The following is an 18568-nucleotide window of genomic DNA, read 5'->3' on the forward strand; positions in this document are numbered from 1 at the left end:
TCTTCCCCCACGGACAGAAAGGAGAATGCCTAGTACCACACTACAGCTCCATCCGCAATTTTTTAAGTGCCATTGTGTATTTTAAAATTTTGTGTAAATTTTACAGAGTACTTATTTTGCATTTGAGTGATATTGAGTATTGTGTATCATAGTTTTGAATTTTCCCCATGCAAGTGAGAGAGCAGAGGGAAGGAGATGGAGAAGGAAAGAAAGCCATGAAGAGTGTATCGTTGAGCTGACTGCAACTGTGGGCAAATGGAATTGAACTTCGTTGAGATCTTTTGAGAAATTACACAGAGTGCACCTCAGAGAATTGACCTTTTGAAGGACTGGAAGCTGGGGAATATATGCACTGATTCCTGGCCTCACTGACTAAGAGTCAATGCCAGGGGCATTAATTCCTTTGGCATTTCCAAAGTGTCTAAGTTCTAGGTGAGGAAGAACTTCTGTTTTGGAGAAAGCCCATTGTAGAGGAGCTGAGAGATGGAGTGAGCCTGGGGTGGTGGTGAAGCATGCACAAGGAAAGTGCCCCACCCTGCAGCAGAAGTCAGAGGGATGATGGTGGGGCACAGAGCACAGATGGCATCCTGGTTCCACCAAAAATCTCCAATAGAATTATCACTCCAGCAAGTGCCATGCTGATCCTGTACTTTCCCATATTCCCTAGCACATGGCAGGGATCACACATAACCTATTTGAGAAGCATGAATTTAGAAGCTGTGTATATAGGTGTCTTTAAAGAAACAAACAAATAGGTTAAAAAAAACAAACAAACAAATAGGTTAAAAAAAAAAAAGTCCAGGCTGTCTATGGAATTTGACTCAGGGTCAGCCTCCTGGAGCCCAGGCTGAGTGAGGGAGTGGTCAGGCAGACTTCACTCAGAGGTGAAGAGCCCAGGTTGCTGCCCAGAGAGATATGTGAGGATGGGGACCAAAGTTCAATTCTCCTACCAGTCCGTGCTTGCTACCTCAAAGGGAGGACCAAACCTGCACCACAAAAATGAATGAGGAAAGTAACACTTTCCCTGACCATAATATTCAGGCAAACTCTTCCATTGTTAAAAATCACACTTAGTTAATAATTCATACTTTAAACACTGTCACACTATTAATAACAAAATTAACACTCTCTTCCAAACTAACAATCTGACTGGGTCTCTGCCATTCTCCATGCTCATGGCTCCCATTGCATTGACAGGTACTACATGTCTTACTCAGCTAGAAGTTAAATATTACCTCTAACAAAGTCTTTTTCCGCAAGTAGATCAGCCAAAAGTTGAAATACCAATTCCAGCTCTTTCAGTCTGAGTCGAACTCTAAAACAACTCTTCTTCTTGATGGAACTCATAATATTCTAAACCTGTGGGTCTTGAAACTTGGTTCCCAGACCAAGAGCATCATCACCTGGAAACATGTAAGGAATACAAATTCTCACCCCCTTACAAAGACTCTCTCCTTGACCAAACTTCAGTCAGGTTCCTCCAAACTCTTTTCTCAGGCCCTGAATTTTGGGTTCCCGTGTGTTTCTCTGCATTGTCCAGTTTTAGCAAGAATCCTGCTAAGTTGGTTTAGCCAGATTCTCCCACCCTCAATATCTAATCAGGTTTCAGCACCAAGCCCCTCCTATATCTGATCACTCTAGCCTGCCTTCATAAAGAATCCTGTTAGGTTGGTTTAGTCAGAATCTTCCTTCACTCCTGATATTTCCTTTTAGTAATTTTCTATCACTGAGTACCACCCCCACTCTGCTCCTTAGCTGTAAATTCCCACTTTCCCTTGTTGTATTCAGAGTTAAGCCCAATCTCTCTCCTCTCCTACAAAACCCTGTTAAAGTAGCCCCCTTGAATAAAGTCTTTCCTACCGCTTTTAACAAATGTCATGATCAATTTTTTCTTTAATGCCCCTCCGAGACCTACTGAATCAGCAACTCTGGGGGTAGAACCCAGCAATCTGTATTTTATCAAGCTCTTTAGCAGATTCTGGCGCTTACTAAGGTTTGAGACCCATTGCTCAAAATGTGACCTAAGTAAAGATGCATTCATGCCACAAAGGCAACATACTAAGTGATGTGGACAGGTGCCAGAACACACAGCAAAAACCAAATCCTCATTCTCATAGATCTCACACCTAGTGAGAGTATTTGTGAAGCTTCATTTAAAGATAGGTGCACACTAACGTTAAATAAAATGAAGAAAGGCTTACCTAGGCCCCCTGGAGAAACCATGATTGTTCTAAAATAATGATGCCTAACATCAGATGGTAGTAATTTAAGGATCTGGATTTAAAATACGGAGTCAGTTGTGGCTCTGAAAACCCCACAGGACAGTGGCTAAAATTCTAATTGTCAGGATCAGTTTTGTGGTTCTGTACTGACCTATGGTTTCACATGAGAAATACCCACAGCTGTAGAGGAAACCACAAAGGTCTGGAAGCTGCAGGCAGAGGTAAACAGAACCACAGTATATTCTATAAACGATAATAAGGAACCACAGAAAAATATCAAAAGGGAAAAAATGCATTCCTTGGCTGGGAACTTATTGAATGTTTAAAATCAGAGAACAGACTGGTAAGAAAGGGAAGGGGATATCCATAGCTTTAATTCCACAAAGAAATAGCAGTGAAATCCTATATTTTTATTCCCCATTAAGGTTGGTTAAATACAGAATACAACAGAGAAGTTTATTTCAAAATATATCAGTATTTCGCTTCATATTTTTTTAAGTAAGCTCTATGCTCAACGTGGGACTTGAACTCATGACCCTGAGATAATTTTTAATCTCTATACACATTAGGAACTTATATGTCTCTGCAAAAGTTTAAAAATGTTGAATTTTTTAACCACACATGCTTTTATAAGAGAAATATTCAAATAAGGGGAAAAACTAATTCTCCAACTTTAGCTTTTTGGCCATTACTATTAAATCTGCACCCTAGGAAATTCTAGGTAGCAATGAGTAAGCTATAACTGTTATGATGCAAAAGTTGCTTAAATTTTGTCCAAGTTTCAGAATCCTTGACCATTCAGAGGCCTTTCATACTCCCTCTAGTGGTGGCAGTTTTGGAGCTGGAGAGCAACAGGGCATTTCCAAAGTCTGTGCAACAGAATTTAATGTGAATTTTCAAACTCAAAAATTACTCTTTTACTGTTACCTGACCCCCCTCTACAAAAAAATCACCTTTTTATTAATCTGCTAGAAATACATACAGGGTATTTACTTTTTATTTACTAAATCTCTAATGTAATATTTGAATATCATTACATTCTTTAAACTATTCCTTAAAATTATAATTTTAATGTGAATCCTTATAGTATACATCTTGATATAGTACTATCAAAGCAGTGTTTAATATTCATAACACAGAAATACAAAAGCTAGTGCTTTAATTATGAATGGTCTGATCTACAAAATTAGTAGATTATCTACAGACTTAGAAAATTATGTACCTTTGCAAAGGTTTAAACATATTCAACTTTTTAAACAGTCAAGCTCCTTACAATAGCAATATTCATTTTAGGAGAAAACTTCAATTCTCCAACTTTAGCTTTTTCAGCATAATTATTTATGCTCCAATTCCCTTCTCATTCCTACTTCAGAACCTAGCCCCTTCAGTCTGAACACACCATTCCCAACAGCATGCACACCAACTTAATTCTTGTTCATCATAAACGGCATCACTCTTTACCCTACATGTCCTCCAGCTACCCTACCCCTATTTGTCTATTCATCTTCCCAGCAAAATTTCCACATTCTCATCTCACATTCTCTCTTTATTTAACACACTCGGTTTAAAGCAGTTGCCATTCCCATGACTCAGCTAAACTGGCATTTATCAACAGCACCAATTATTTTCCTCTAGCAAAATCCAGAGATCCCTCCTGGGTTCTTTACTTACTTTCTAAGTGGCATTTGACACATTTAACCAGCCTCCCTTTCTTTAATATCTAATAAAGTACCTCATATTTAAAGCCAAACTGTAGCTTTAGCTCTGTTCCCTGAATCCTGCTTATACTTCCCAGTTCACTGCATCAGCATCCACAAAATGCCAGGAGTCAGATTCACCTTCTCTGTTTTCCTCACAAGCATATCCCATCCAATGGCAAATCCTGGCCACTTTACCACCAGGATAAATTCTGAAACTGCCATCTCCTCACAGTTGTAATTTTTTTTATGTATTTTTGACAGAGACAGAGTGTGAGCATGAGCTGGGGAGGGGCAGAGAGAGAGGGAGACACAAAATCTGAAGCTGTCAGCACAGAGCCTGATGCAGGGCTCAAACTCACGAACTGTGAGATGATGACCTGGGCTGAAGTCAGATGCTTAACCGACTGAGCCACCCAGGTGTCCCCAGAAAAACCTTTTAAAAGTATAGAGTCAGGAGTGCCTGGGTGGCTCAGTTGCTTAAGCCTCTGATTCTTGAATTTGGCTCAGGTCACGATCCCAGGGTTATGGGACTGAGCCCTGCATTGAGCTTCGTGTTGAGCATGGACACTGCTTAAGATTCTATCTCTCTATCTATCTACCTATAGATCTATACAGATAGATAGATATATCTATATAGATATCATAAGAATATACAGATATCTATATTATATATCTATACATATCTATATATATATCTATATATATAGAGAGAGAGATATAGATATATAACATATCTGTCTATGTATATATATATATATAGAGAGAGAGAGAGAGAAAATATTCTGCCTCTCCCTCCCCGCTTCTGCTCTCTCCATTTCTAAAAAAAAGTATAGAGTTAGATAGGTAGAATCTTATTTCCCAGTTTCCAACCCTCCAGTGGCTGCCCACTCAAATTAGAAGAAGATACAACTCTCCATACCCCATGGCCAGCAAGACACTCCATCACCTAGCTCTTGCCAAACATCTACATCTACATTTCCTCCACTCCTGCCTATGTTTCATCCATCTTATCTGCTTTGTCAGGAGCTGTTTCCTGTGCTTGGCATTTGACTCCCTATGCATTGCTAGCTCCTTCTCATCTTTCATATCTCAAGTGCACTGTCACTTTCTCTGACTACTTCCCTGACCACTCTGCCAAAAGAAGCCCCTTCTACTATCCCATTACTCTTTTTCATAATGTTCCTAGCACCTTTCCCTATTTTAAACCACCTTATTGGGACATCTGGGTGGCCCAGTTGGTTAAGCATCCAACTTTATCTCCCTTCATGATCTCACAGTTTGTGCATTCAAGCCCTGCATTGGGCTCTTTGCTGCACAGAGCCTGCTTCAGATCCTCTGCTCCCCTCTCTGTCCTTACCCATTTGTTCTCAGAAAGAGAGAAAGAAAGAAAGAAAGAAAGAAAGAAAGAAAGAAAGAAACTTAGAAATATAAGCCACCTTATTGATTTTATGTATGTATTGTATCTCCATCCATCAGAATGTAAGCTCAACAAAGTCAGGGATCCCTTCTTGCTTATTCACCACTAGATTCTAGGTGTCAAGTGTTCATTACATAGCATACTTATTGAACAAGTCAATAAATGAATAAATTCCTTGGCCTGTGACTGGCAACATGCCCAACTCACATGCCATGAATGCTATGACTTGCCCCTTCCCCAACACGTCTCTGGGTATATGGTTTGTTTCTTCTTCTTTGGTATACTCGCAGTGCTTCAGAGCCTGTGCCCCAGTGAGTATCCTCCTCAGATTTCCTCTAGTTCCCTAAGACCAGAAGTGCCTTAAAGGGAAACTCTGATTCCAATTCTATATTCCTGGCTTTGGTCCCTGAGGCTAAAGAATTAGAGTATGAAGGGTGAGTTGATTACAGCAGACACAAGACCAATATGAAGACTATTTTAATTGTTCAAGAAAGAGATAATAAGGCCCCAGCAGTGAGCTTGGTGGAGAGTGAATAAATTCAAGAGATATTACAGCACTAGAATTGATCAGCTAGGTAAATGAAAATGGGAGTGTCTTAGTCTGCTGGTGCTACTGTAACAAAATACCATAGACCGAGCTTCTTAAACAACAGACATTTACTTTTCATAGTTCTGGAGGCTGGAAGTCCAAGACAAAGGTATTGTCAGGGTGTTTTCTCCTGAGGCCTCTCCCTTTGTCTTGCAGATAGCCATCATCTTACTGTCCTCTCACTGTTGTGTGTGTGTGTGTGTGTGTGTGTGTGTGTGTGTCTTCTTTAAGGACATTGGTCCTATTGGATTAGGGCTCTGTCCTTATGACTTCATTTAATTTACATTACCTCCTTGAAGTCTCTATCTCCAAAGACAGTCAGGTTGGGGGTTAGGGCTTCAAACATATAAATATGGCGGGGGGGGGGGGCTGGGGGGGTACAAAATTCAGTCCACAACAGGAAAGAAGATCTGTTAGGTTAAGAAGCATCAATGATGACCTCCAAAATTACATGATTTGTCTAATTGTTCTTCATTGCTGTTACAGATATATTATTTATTTTACATAGTAAGCACATTATAATCATTTTAAAGGGTAAAAAAAATTTTGTTTACTTGAAGAGCATAATCTATATTGATTTTAGGATTTAGGATCTAGATCAGTTTTAGGACACATTATCTCTTAACTTCCAAATTACACCCACAAATTTCTTTGTGCCAATTTGTGCATCATTTAGGTGAGTATGTCAGTTGGCTTCACTACTTTTAAGCAACAGAACAATCCCTGTTGTTTCTCAATCCTTCTTAAAGAATTGGGAAGGAATTGAAAATACCATGGGCCTCAGAGAAGTGCCAATCTGAAGGTTAAGGGTTTGAAGAGCTCAAGCTTGCGCAGACCTAGGCAATAAGAATAGGAAGGGTCTGGGGCCTGTGCTTGGCTGCTGTCTTTTACTGAGCTGTCTGCACTTCCTCACTTCCCTGTTTTCCATGGTTCACTCCATGCAGGCTTCTGATCTGACACTGAAGCCCCTCCTATCTAAGTTACCAGTTACCTGCATTTACCACATTCCATGTCGAGCCTGAAACCCACTTCATTTGAATTTTCAGTAAGAACTAACACAGTTGACCACACTTCTTCCTTGAGTTACTAGTTCCCTTAGAAAATGCATTCTTATTTCCCTCCAACACTACTGGTTCCTTCTTTTTACTCCTCCTCCTGGCTCTTCCTTTTTTCCCCAGCCTCTCCATATTCATGATCTCATTCAGGACTCTTGTTTTAAAGATCAAATCCATATCCAAGTTCTGGCCTCTTCCCTGCAACTCCAGATTCTTATGTCTAGCTCAACAACTCTGCTTAAAAATCTAATGAACATCTTAGACTTAACACTTCCAAAATAGAATTCCTGATATTTTCCCCGAAACCTACTCCTCCTCCAGTCTTCTCCATCACAGTAAATGGTGCCAAATTCACCTAGTTGCTTAATTCACAAATAATAATGATAATAACACTTACTGACTTGGGCCAAATTCTGTTCTAAATAGAACCTTATTTTTCTGTTAAGAAAATACCTTAGAAAAAAACTTATTGTTAAGGTTTAATATTTTCTGTGTTGGGCTTCCCTTTTGCCTTAACTTCTTAGGAAAGTTTCTTTTGTTTGTTGTAGAAGCACATTCAAGGGATATTTCACTAGCTCTCCTCCCACTCCAGACTCCCATGCATTCCGAGGTTACTATGGATACTGTAAGCCTGCCATGCCTTGTTGACTGCTAAGTAAGTTTCTCCTCTCAGGCCATGCCAAACCCTTTTGTGTGGTAAGAATTAGCCAATGATAATAATTACCACGGCCATTTTACAACTATAATAAAGATATTTCTGAAGAAGGTGTTGCCTCTCAAAATTATAACAGGATAAACTACTAAAAAGCACAAACACAAGAAAATGCTGTGGGGAAAAATTAAGAATCACAAGGTAACAACAGTACAAATATTGCTTTACGATACTCTGAACTACTGTTTAATGTCACCTTTTAGCCATGAAAAGCATAGTATGAAAGAAGTTACATTCATGAGCCAGTCAAGGCATATAATGATTATTGGGAACATAAACCTTTGCCTCAGATTTTGGTGGCCATCTCTCATTGAAGAGCTCAGTGTGTGTGGTTCAGTTTCATAAGCAATCATGGGTATGGGTAAACATGCTTGACTGATTAATGATAACAGCTCTTAAAACACCACAGACATTTCCAGCGCCCAGAAATGTTTATTTTTTATGCTAAATTAAATTCATTTTCTCTCTCATTCCCTCTAAGGAAAATGGTGACAAATTTAAATTCAGAGTGGACTGCTACATCGAAGATGGCCATGCGCCGCAACCTCTAAATAGACTATGGTTTGGGTTTGCATTTCATCTAGAGGATGGTGGGAGGGAGGAAGCTTAAGAGCAGGGAAAGGAAAAGAAACCCCACAATGAGCACTGAACCAGTGCTGAGCCCATTGCCTTGCACACAGAAGGACCTTGATAAATATTTTATATTTACCGAAACCAGTAATACTCAAAATAGTAATAATTTATCATATAGTATATGATAAATACTTACAACAGAAAAAGAGAAAGAAATAAATAAGGGGCATCTGCTTTGTGCACTACAATGCTGGAAACAGAAAACATTATCTCCATAAGGCACATTAATCCACTTTCCCACGGCAATACAGGGAAAAACCAAAATAAAATCATGAGTCTTTTGGATTCCAAAGCCCACTTTCCATCTATTTATGTTTATCCACACTGCCTCCAGTGATGAGAGAGAGTGTCTAGTTTGTTAATATTAATTATTCTGGCCATTTATATACTAATAAATTTGTTACCTCTTAAAAATCTATATTGCACTAGACATCCTAGTCATGGCATCCTAACTGTTGTGGCTTCTTTCATGAGGAATGAAAGACAGGACTCTGGTAATTCCTACCAGTTTACACTGGCCAGCAGAGAGATGCTCTCAAAGGGCACATCCTTCTAATAGATAGCTTTACAGGCTTCTAAGGATCATAGCTCTATGATTCAGAAATGTACTTAGACCTTAGCATGAGCTGAAGCAGGAGGAAAAATTTAGATTGTTGTAACTGTCATTTAAAAACAATGAGCTGAGGGATGCCTGGGTGGCTCAGTTTGTTAAGCGTCCAACTTCCACTCAGGTCATGATCTCCAGCTTGTGGGTTCAAGCCCTGCATCAGGCTCTATGCTGATAGCTCAGAGCCTGGAGTCTGTTTCAGATTCTGTGTCTCCTTCTCTCTCTCTGTCCCTCCGTGCTCGCACTCTCTCTCTGTCTCTCTCAAAAAATAAATTTAAAAAACATTTAAAAATAAATAAATAAATAAATAATAAAAACAAAAAAAACCTCTTGTCCAAACCTAGTAAATATTCTTTGAGTTAAAGAGTTTTTCTGAAAGAGGCAACACACTTTGTGAAATACTTCAGGCCTTTCTACCATCGTGTTTCTGATCATAATGAACCTGTGGGGTGAATGGCCACATCCTATCTCTAAATGTTCTTCAAAGTCTACTAGAAAAGTTGTTCCTTCAAAGAAGATTTTATTGATTCCCTAATCTGAATATGCTGTATGCTTGCTTTACTACCATCTTCTAAATAGATCACTTTTTAACCTATGTCATGGTGATTTTTTCTGATTTTTGCTTTCAAGAACACATGGCTCAGGTCAAGACCATGTGAAGTTACCAAAGAGAGAAAGTTCACCTTTCTCCCTTTTCCTGGAGAATTTCTTCCTCTCTTGGCAGATAAGTTGATGTTTCTGAAATTCAGTCAAATAAATGTACTTCAAGGTATATATGGACTCAGTTACTAACTGAACAGTGGTATCCATAGCTTTCTGGGTGTGCCCTTCTCACCCAGGTCTGGCCTCCAAAAAGAAGAGACCATCTGTGGAATCCTGGAACATTGCACTGGATGTCTGCCCTCCATGAATCTACTTTTTGATCTTAGTAAAAAAAATTACATAATGATGTATATAATTTCCCTGATTAAGGTTAAACTATACAGATGGAATGGGTAACCACTAGCCAACCAATCTCTGTTTTGGCAGCAATGCAATGTATCAGTCAGCTGAGGTTGTGTTTTGCTACAACAACAAACACCTCTGAAATCTCAGGCTTACAACAACAAAGATTTCTCTCTCACTCCTATTATATCTTTCTTGGCTATGGCTCTGCTCCATCCATTCTCTCTTAGGACCTAGAAGAATTAGCCTTTATCCAGAACAATGCAGATGTCCCAAAAGAGGGAGAAGTAGGTGACAGACCATGTGATGGCTTTTTCAGCTTTTCTTGGACACGGCACAGGTCACTCTTGCTCCTGTTCATTGTTAAAACAAGTCCATGACCAAAACTGACATTAATGTGTTGAGAGTATATAATTCCCTCAGAGGAAGAAACCTGTAGCAGGAGCAATGAATATTTTAAACAATAATTTCATCTACCACAATATGTGAGAAAGATTCAGATATTGTAGCAATCCAGAAAGAACACTAGACCAGCAGTTTCCTATTGAGTTTTAGTGAAAATGTGATCATGTTGATTGTCTGACTCTAGGCTTTAACTGTTTCATCTATAAAATCAGAGGTTTGGTCTACATAGTATCAAGGTCCCTTCCAACTCTGCCATTGAGCCAAAAGCCTTGCATTATGGTTATTTGTTTTGTTATCTTATTCAACAGACAAGTGCCAGTACCATTTTTACATTTCTCAGAGACCTCACCAAGTATGGTGCTTGGAAACATTTGCTAAATAAATAAGCTAAACCCTACAAATAACTTACACATTTGTGCATATTCATTAGATAATTTTCTGGAAGCAGGTTCCAATGATGGAATGTGGAGAGCACTGAGAGCCTCAGGCTGTGGTGAAGGAAGACAGAAATGAAAAACACAGCACGTGAGTGGATAAAGGCAAGCTGGAAAACCAAGGCTGAGAATGCTCCAGTTCCTGGGTAGTTCCTTTTAGAGCAGTTCTGTGACTGAAAGCATATATTATGTACAGTTCTGCATTTCCCTATGGCTGAAATTTCCCTATGGGTAAAATTGCTTAGCTTACTAAATCTAAAGACAAATATACTTTTAAACTATTGCAAATAGAAAGAGGTTTGGGCTTTTTTCTGTTCCTTATTTTATATAGGAAAACTAGGTAAAGAGCACACTCTGAAACTGTTGTAATTCAATTATAGGAAATGTTGCAGTATTGTATAAAAATGAAATTCCTGATTTTACTGTGAAAAGGAAATGATAGCCTTTGAAAACTAACAAAATAGTTGATTTGCCAAGAAAATGCTCTCAAGTCAAGGGAATCAGCTAAGGAGAAAAATAGTCAGTACTTTTTTTGTTCCCATTTACTCTCCTAAATTTAGCACGAGTACACAGCATTGTTATCCAAATAACTACAAAGCATAATTTGAATTTCACATTTAATCTTCAGCTGGACTGATGAATATTTGTCTTCTACTTACCCATATCATTCTTTCTGCCCACATAATTATAGCTTGGTGAGATCACTTGAGTTTTATTCCTTCTTTTAATAATTATAGTCCATATTAGCTCCTCAATTATTTCACTTCTTGGTTGTAAGAATACATCAAATATGTAGATTTACTTTTCATCAGTGTGGTGTAACGGTGATCAAAGAATTTAGTTTAGCTTGAAATTAAAAACATTTAGATCCACAACACAGATAAAATCCATCCAAAATGATAGGGGCTTTTTTGTAAGCTCAACCAACACCATGCTGCTGAAAAACTAACCCCTTTTCTTCTTTTTTCCTTAACTAACTTTAATATGATGAGCTGTAAAACTCCAAATGCTTAGTGAAGATCTGAGAAGTGAAACAGAAAGCAAATAAAAGAGTGACAAAGCAGGAGAGTACATGATCCCCGAAGAATCCACTGTTCTATCATTCTTTTTTTGGTTTTCAAGTACTAATCTCAAACTAGTGATTTGAGCATTTCAGAAAAACACAATCAAGGAAAGGGGCTTTTAAATCATAACTTTTTACCTCCCTTAGAAATCTGTGCTCCTACATCTCTTGCTGACTCAGGAGACATCACAGAACTGCTTTGCTTCTGAACCAGTTGTCCCCACTCCCCCCATGAACCCCCGCTGGCTCTGGTATGTTAGCAAGCAATGCCACCAAGTGGGAAATAATCGATCCTTATGCCTAATACTTTAAATCAAAAGCATTTTGTAATTTTCACCAACTGTCCAGTGTAGTGCTGTTTCCGGTGGTTAAAACTGTTTGTGGGGAATACTGAGAGTGCTTAATAAGCCTATGACATAAAATAAGTAATGCCACCAGCAATTTCAAGTGTTACTTCACTATTAAACTTCCAAATCTTGAAGCTTACCCTTGGTCAGGATGTAATACCCACTGGTCTGCTTTAGGAAGTCAGTACTAGCCTATTAGCATGCAGTTTTCCTTGGAGACAAGCCATCTTCACACTGTGCCTGCGATCCCCTTTCCAGCCTTCCTGTCACTGCTCCGTGTCCACGACCCGGCCTAGGGCGCCTTGGACGGATATCTTGCCATTTCCTGCATTCAGCATGAGCACTAATTGAAAATTTGGGTGGCCTTGCTTATTTATTTTCCTGGAATGCAGTGGGTTATATTTTCATGGCATTTTCTCAGTAGTGCAGCATTTCCATTTCAAACTAGGACAATGGGAAGAAAAGCCAGTCCCCATCAGCACACAGACACACAACAAAAGAAGACTGTATGCCCCCCACCCGTTTGAATTTGCAGTACTGCCTTTATAAATTGTAACTAAATGTAAGCAATCAGTTTTTTTGTTTTTTCATGCAACTGAAAAGACAAGTTTACTTTCTCCTTGAAAAGGAGAAAACACAGTGATGTACTAAGTTACTGGAAAAATAAAAGATAAATAGGAGGTAATATTAAAAATTATTTGCTAAAATTTAACAACTGACTGTCCACATCTAAATCTTCATAAAATGCACTGGCTCAAATTTCCTGTCAGATTAATAAATGTATTCTTAAAAAATCCAAAAATCTTGCTTCACCATCCTGTAACACTGGAGTTTCATACCGATTACAGCCTGCATGTGTTGCATGAGAATTTTTCTTTAGGAATATGAAGGCTAACAGTGAAACTTTTAATTTTATCAAGATGTTATGCCATGTTGTTCTAATAATCTACCACTGCTGTAAATTTTGTATTGCCTAACATTCAAAGAGGACTGTATTTCAGTGAATTTGTGTAAAAGCACAGTTTTGGCAAAACTTAAATTTATATACATGGTTTATAGAATTTACACCTCCAAATTGACTTTTGATTTCACCCTGGATGTGTGCATCTCTCATTTCTGAATTAAGAGTATATAGGGGGAGTAAATTTTTAACATGTGATACCTTTTGCATAAAATATATTAAAAGAAAGATTTAGGATGATTGAAATATATACATGTTAGAGGTATTTACTAAAAACAATTAGTTTAATTCAACTCCCTGCAAGTGTGCCAACTGAGGGGCAAATACAGTTCCAGTTTTGTACCTTTAAAACAGAACTGAGTCTAGATTGTTTTCTTAATCGTGAGAGCTACCTTCCCTTGCTTTATAGCATTTCTGCCATTGGTATAACTGATGGGCACACTAATTATACATCGGTTAACTCCAAATGGGAAAATGGTAAGGCATTTCTGTAGACCAAAGGTTGCCAAGGTTGTGAGCCAAAAGTAAAATCTTAAAAACCAATTTGTCCTATTTGGTTTGAGCAACTGCTTTGGGAAATAAAAAAATGTCATCTGTTCATTTTAGTCAAGCAATTGACAGTATTAAATTGCTATTCTGAGTTACTTTTATAAATTGGATCTAGCATTAAATTGTCAAAAAATAAATAACAATCACACTTAAGTCATATCTTTACATAAAGAATAAGTGCATACAGGTATCTGACTTCTCAGCTGAACAAACTTTTTAATGCCTTACCATAATTCATAAACAAGATTTCTTTTCCATACAGATTTTGTCTTAAAATTAAATATGTTAAAGAGGAAAAAAATTCTGCTTGGACTATGCAAATATTACTTAGCTGAAGTACTTATTTTGAATTACACATGTGAGCTAAATAACATAATTACAGTTTTTCATGTGATACTGTTTATTTGAAACTCATTATATAAGACATGCTGTGCAATTAACAATGATCATTTCATATTTGTATAGCTCTTCTTAAGCTGTAAAAGTATTTTTCCGCATATATAATTAAGGTTCATTATAATTCTCTGAGGCTCACTTTTTAAAAAGCATATTAACCTCAAGAAAAAAATTAAAGGCAAATAAGTTTACGTTTATTAAAAAGACACATATACTAATAGAATCAAGTATGAAAAAATAGGAAAAATATGGCAGTTTACATAAAGAAGATACTTAACCTTAGATGGCTGTGCTGAATATTTAATCCAGTGAGGAATAGGATTATTGCAGCTCTTTCAATCTTCTGAGCGGTTTGGAAAACAGCCTAGCAGAAGTTAACTTGGTAAATTCAAATATATTTTATTGAGTAGTTTTTCTTTCCATTTGACTTTTTAAAATAAAATACTAAAAGCAAATTACATTTTCATAACCATATCATTTTTCTCACAGTTGTGGGCCTCTTATTGTGTCTGTCTTGTTATGTTATACCTCAAGGAAATAAAAATAAAAATGCCATCTGGGATATAGTCCATTTACAGACTTGCCTTTTGTAATTAAATCTGAATATATTTGGGGAAAGACATATTATTTGTACAAAGTCTCAAAAAATAAAAATGACACATTTCTAAGATTGCCCACTCTAATTTCCTCTTGGCTAGATTTAAATAATTTTAGTATGGCTGATGATTTCTTCCCTAGATGTCAAATAGCAAAATTAAAATATTTTTTAAAACAAATGTACTTGACAGAATAAGCCAGAACAAAACCCATTTCTGGTGACTTACCCTTTCCGGCATAGAGCAGAGAGCTGCCATTTCCTTTCAGTAGAGATGTGTGACTCCAGAGTATATTTAACAATTTATACATAAACATAATTCATAGCTGAATTTAGGTATTTCCCAAAAGAAATTAATTCCTAAAATTTCAAAACTATTCCTAATAGAAATGTAAAGTCTGGGCTGCAAGATTTATGTAACAGAGGATGGGCCATTATGTGCTGAGCAAGCTGGAGAGGCACAAGGTTGCCAAATGGGTGTGCACCCCCCCCCCCCCAAAATGAAAGTGTAAGTATGAACTATTTTCTCATTTTTCCTTGCTCTTGAAACTTAGAAAATTAGGGTAGATGTACAATGTTGGATAATAGAATTATTGGATCTATGTATCTGTTTTCTACATCTGACTTCCAACTGTAAACAACTGACAACTTACCTGATTTGGATTGGTTTATCCAAAGCATAAGGCAAAATAAACCAGGTTCCAGATTTCTTTTTCTTGAAAAAGTAAGCTGGTTCTTCTGAACACTTTCTTGTGACAGAAGCAAAAAAAAGGCTATATAACCAAGACAACAAGGTGCCTAACAGACCTCCAGGCCTAAGGATCTACCAGTGTAGACTTCCTACTCACTTCAAGACTAGAGATGTCTTGTGGCTAGGAAGCCCAAATTCTCCCAAACACAATTCTCCTGTTACATAGGTCACGAATGATCTTAAGAGCTGTTGAAAGCAAAGTACCAGTTTACACTCTTCATGTGATGAGTAGGTCAGCCACAAAAGAGGAATGTGTTAATCAGAGAATTTTTTAAAAATTAGAATGCTGCTATCAGCATTCTTTTTACATTGAATTCTGCTGAAAACCTCAATTTACAAAAAAGATGAAAGAGATGTAGGGAAAATAAATATTTAAATTGTGATTGATGAGATAGTCTGACACAAGGTGGGTTAAAATGGGGCTAAGACAAAATGGAATCTAAACATTCAAAAGGCCTCAAGTCCCTACAGCCATTCCCCACCCCCAGTTCCTTACACCCACCATCAGGAACATGATTCCAGAGGGACTGCCCCCTACTCACCCCATTCTAGCTTTTCTCAGTAGTTGCTACCTCCAAATTCAGTTTAAGTTTTCAATCTTGTTTTAAGAGGGTGTGTATGAGTGTGTGCACGTGTGTGTGTGGTAGGCAGTGGTGGGCAGTGACCCACAATGTTCACCGCTGGCCTGACCACACTGCAAACCTTTGGATGGCCTGCCAGGCGAGGTTTGCCCAGAGAAAATAGGAGACCCCTTGAGTTTGAATAAGGGACATTCTTCTTCAGGTTTTGGGAGGCCTGCCTTAATCTGCCACTGTCATTAGCTTAAACAGAGTAAAAGATAAAATGATGTCACGGAAATTGTTTTAAAAAAAACTTCTAATATTCTCAGAACTATTTGTTCTGTTCAAAAATGAAAATAAAAGCAAGGAAGAAGGAAGAGAGGGTGGAAGAGAAGGAAGGAGGAAACAAGAAACTAGCCAGTCTATCTTGACTCAATTCTTTCTTCTGTCTAGTTCCACTGAATTTTTTTCTCTTAAATTTTGATTAGTTAGGTAATTATTCTCACTTGCCTATTGCTGGTCATTTGTGGCTTTGTAACATCTTTTTCTTCTACGAAATGAAAAGCCATAGGATATAATCCATCCCTATGAATCTAAGATGAATTATTTATTCAAAAGGAATAAGAAGTTGACATCTATTGCTACCATTACTCGCAGACCAATCTGCTTGCTTCAATCTTCTGCAATTGTTCTTGTGGCCACCATCTACTGACCACCCCTGGAGCATGGGCACTCCCTGGACTGGCCATTAGGATCTCTGTGTATGTTATGTTTACAAAGGCCTGATAAGAACTTGGGATGTGTCAGTGACCAAAACTGGATCGAGATTTAATACTTCAGACTCCCATAGATTTTATACATTAAAGAAGGTTTTTGTCTCCAAGTGTTTCTTAGCAGTTGAAGACTATTATTAATTATAAATATTAACAATACTAATTATAATTATTGTAGATATGCTGAAAGGATAATAAGCCAGCATAAGTTCATGCATCAAAGTTGCTAAATTTATTTATTTATTTATTTATTTATTTATTTATTTATTTATTTATTTTGGGAGAGAGAAAGTGAAAGAGAGAGAGAGAGGAGGTGTGTGGCAGAGAAGGGCAGAGAAAAAATCATAAGCAGGCTCCAACACCAGCATGGAGCCTGATGCTGGGCTCGATTTTACGACTATGAAATCATGACCTGAGCCAAAATCAGTTGGATGCTTAACCAACTGAGCCACCCAGGCACCCCTATATTATTTCATATTTAAATACAGTGCTTATGTAGCCTTATTGGAATTGTCATTCATTAAAATTTTTCTACAATGAGAAATATTCTAATTTCCCTTTTAAAAAATATAAAGTCTCTCAAGTTTATAGAAGTTAATTAACTGTTGCTATTAGTTGATATGCTAAGATAATATGAAATCTCATGCATAAAGTAGAAAGCTTTGATTCCATAAAAGAACTACAGTTTATAATTATACTTTATAAAGGTCCATATTCTAGTTATTTAGATTCATTAAATGTCATGCAATATATAACATTTCTGGTAATTTAAAACTGTTTAATGTGTAGTTATTATATTCCTAATCAGGATGTTCATATAGTTTCAAAACACATTTGAATGATTTCTCAGTATCAGTTTTCAAAAATAGCAGTAATAATGTGTATTTAATTGCATGTTTATTCTCATATGAAGCTTACAAGTGCCTATATTTCTATATTTCCAGTAGAGATCACAATAATGTAAATGTATACCCATAATGTGAATTACAATATACATATTTCTTCCAATATGAATAAGTTCATATTAAAAACTTCAAAGATTAATGGTATATGGGTCACTTGTGTTTTTAAAGTAGTGAGTTTGCTCCGGTTTGCATTGTAACAACCTTAGTTGTGTCAATAGCCTTGTGCCTGGGACTATTTCCACCTCCAAATATTGCTTACATAATTGTATTTACTCATAAACCTAACTAACAGAACAGTCCTCTACTTGGTTCTACTCAAAATTTGATATTTAAATGTGTTAGAGTATACTTGAAAAGCTAGCAGGAAAGATGGATTCTTCAGAGTTTTAGCTGATATTTTCTTATTTTTTAAAGGTTTTTCCCCAACAGATTCTCCTAGGCAATCAATTTGTATCAGCCCTAATTGTAAACATTTATCAAATAAGATGGGCACAAAAATTAAAAGAATACAAAATAGGATATTTCATTTATCCTCATTACTTCCCACCATTCAAAATATGATTTTATTTTGCTTTTGGAAAATAAATATTGAAAAAATAATAACTATAATATCTTTACCTTAATGGCAGATTAACTTAATATATAGAAACCAAGAGAGGATTAGTGCTTGAAGTATAAGAGGCACCATGTCAATATTTGTTGATTCACAAAAACAAGCCTGAATTGCTGTAATATACATGTACAAAGGATCTCTCTGAATTAGTGGTTAGACAATTAGTTTTATGCAGAAATAGACCTTTTCTGAATGTGATTTCTAGAATTGCACTCCCTCTAGGATGAAACACAGATCCCTGAGACACTTAAAAAACTTAACATCTCTATTGAGGTATAATTGATATACAAAAAATTGCATGTTTAATGTATACTATTCGATGAGCTTGGGACTTCG

General features: G+C 37.1%; 1 long non-coding RNA gene across 1 annotated transcript in view; it reads right to left on the reverse strand.

Moving 5' to 3' along the window:
* The window catches only part of LOC122219635, a 51611-nt gene extending 44062 nt beyond the window's left edge, over window positions 1-7549 (reverse strand). The window contains exon 1 of the long non-coding RNA XR_006202502.1: window positions 7381-7549. This is a non-coding gene — a long non-coding RNA (uncharacterized LOC122219635). The remainder of the gene's footprint in view (window positions 1-7380) is intronic.
* Window positions 7550-18568: the final 11019 nt, after the last annotated feature.

The sequence above is a fragment of the Panthera leo genome, chromosome B2 (genome assembly GCF_018350215.1).
Source record: "Panthera leo isolate Ple1 chromosome B2, P.leo_Ple1_pat1.1, whole genome shotgun sequence".
NCBI classification, from domain to species: Eukaryota; Metazoa; Chordata; class Mammalia; order Carnivora; family Felidae; genus Panthera; species Panthera leo.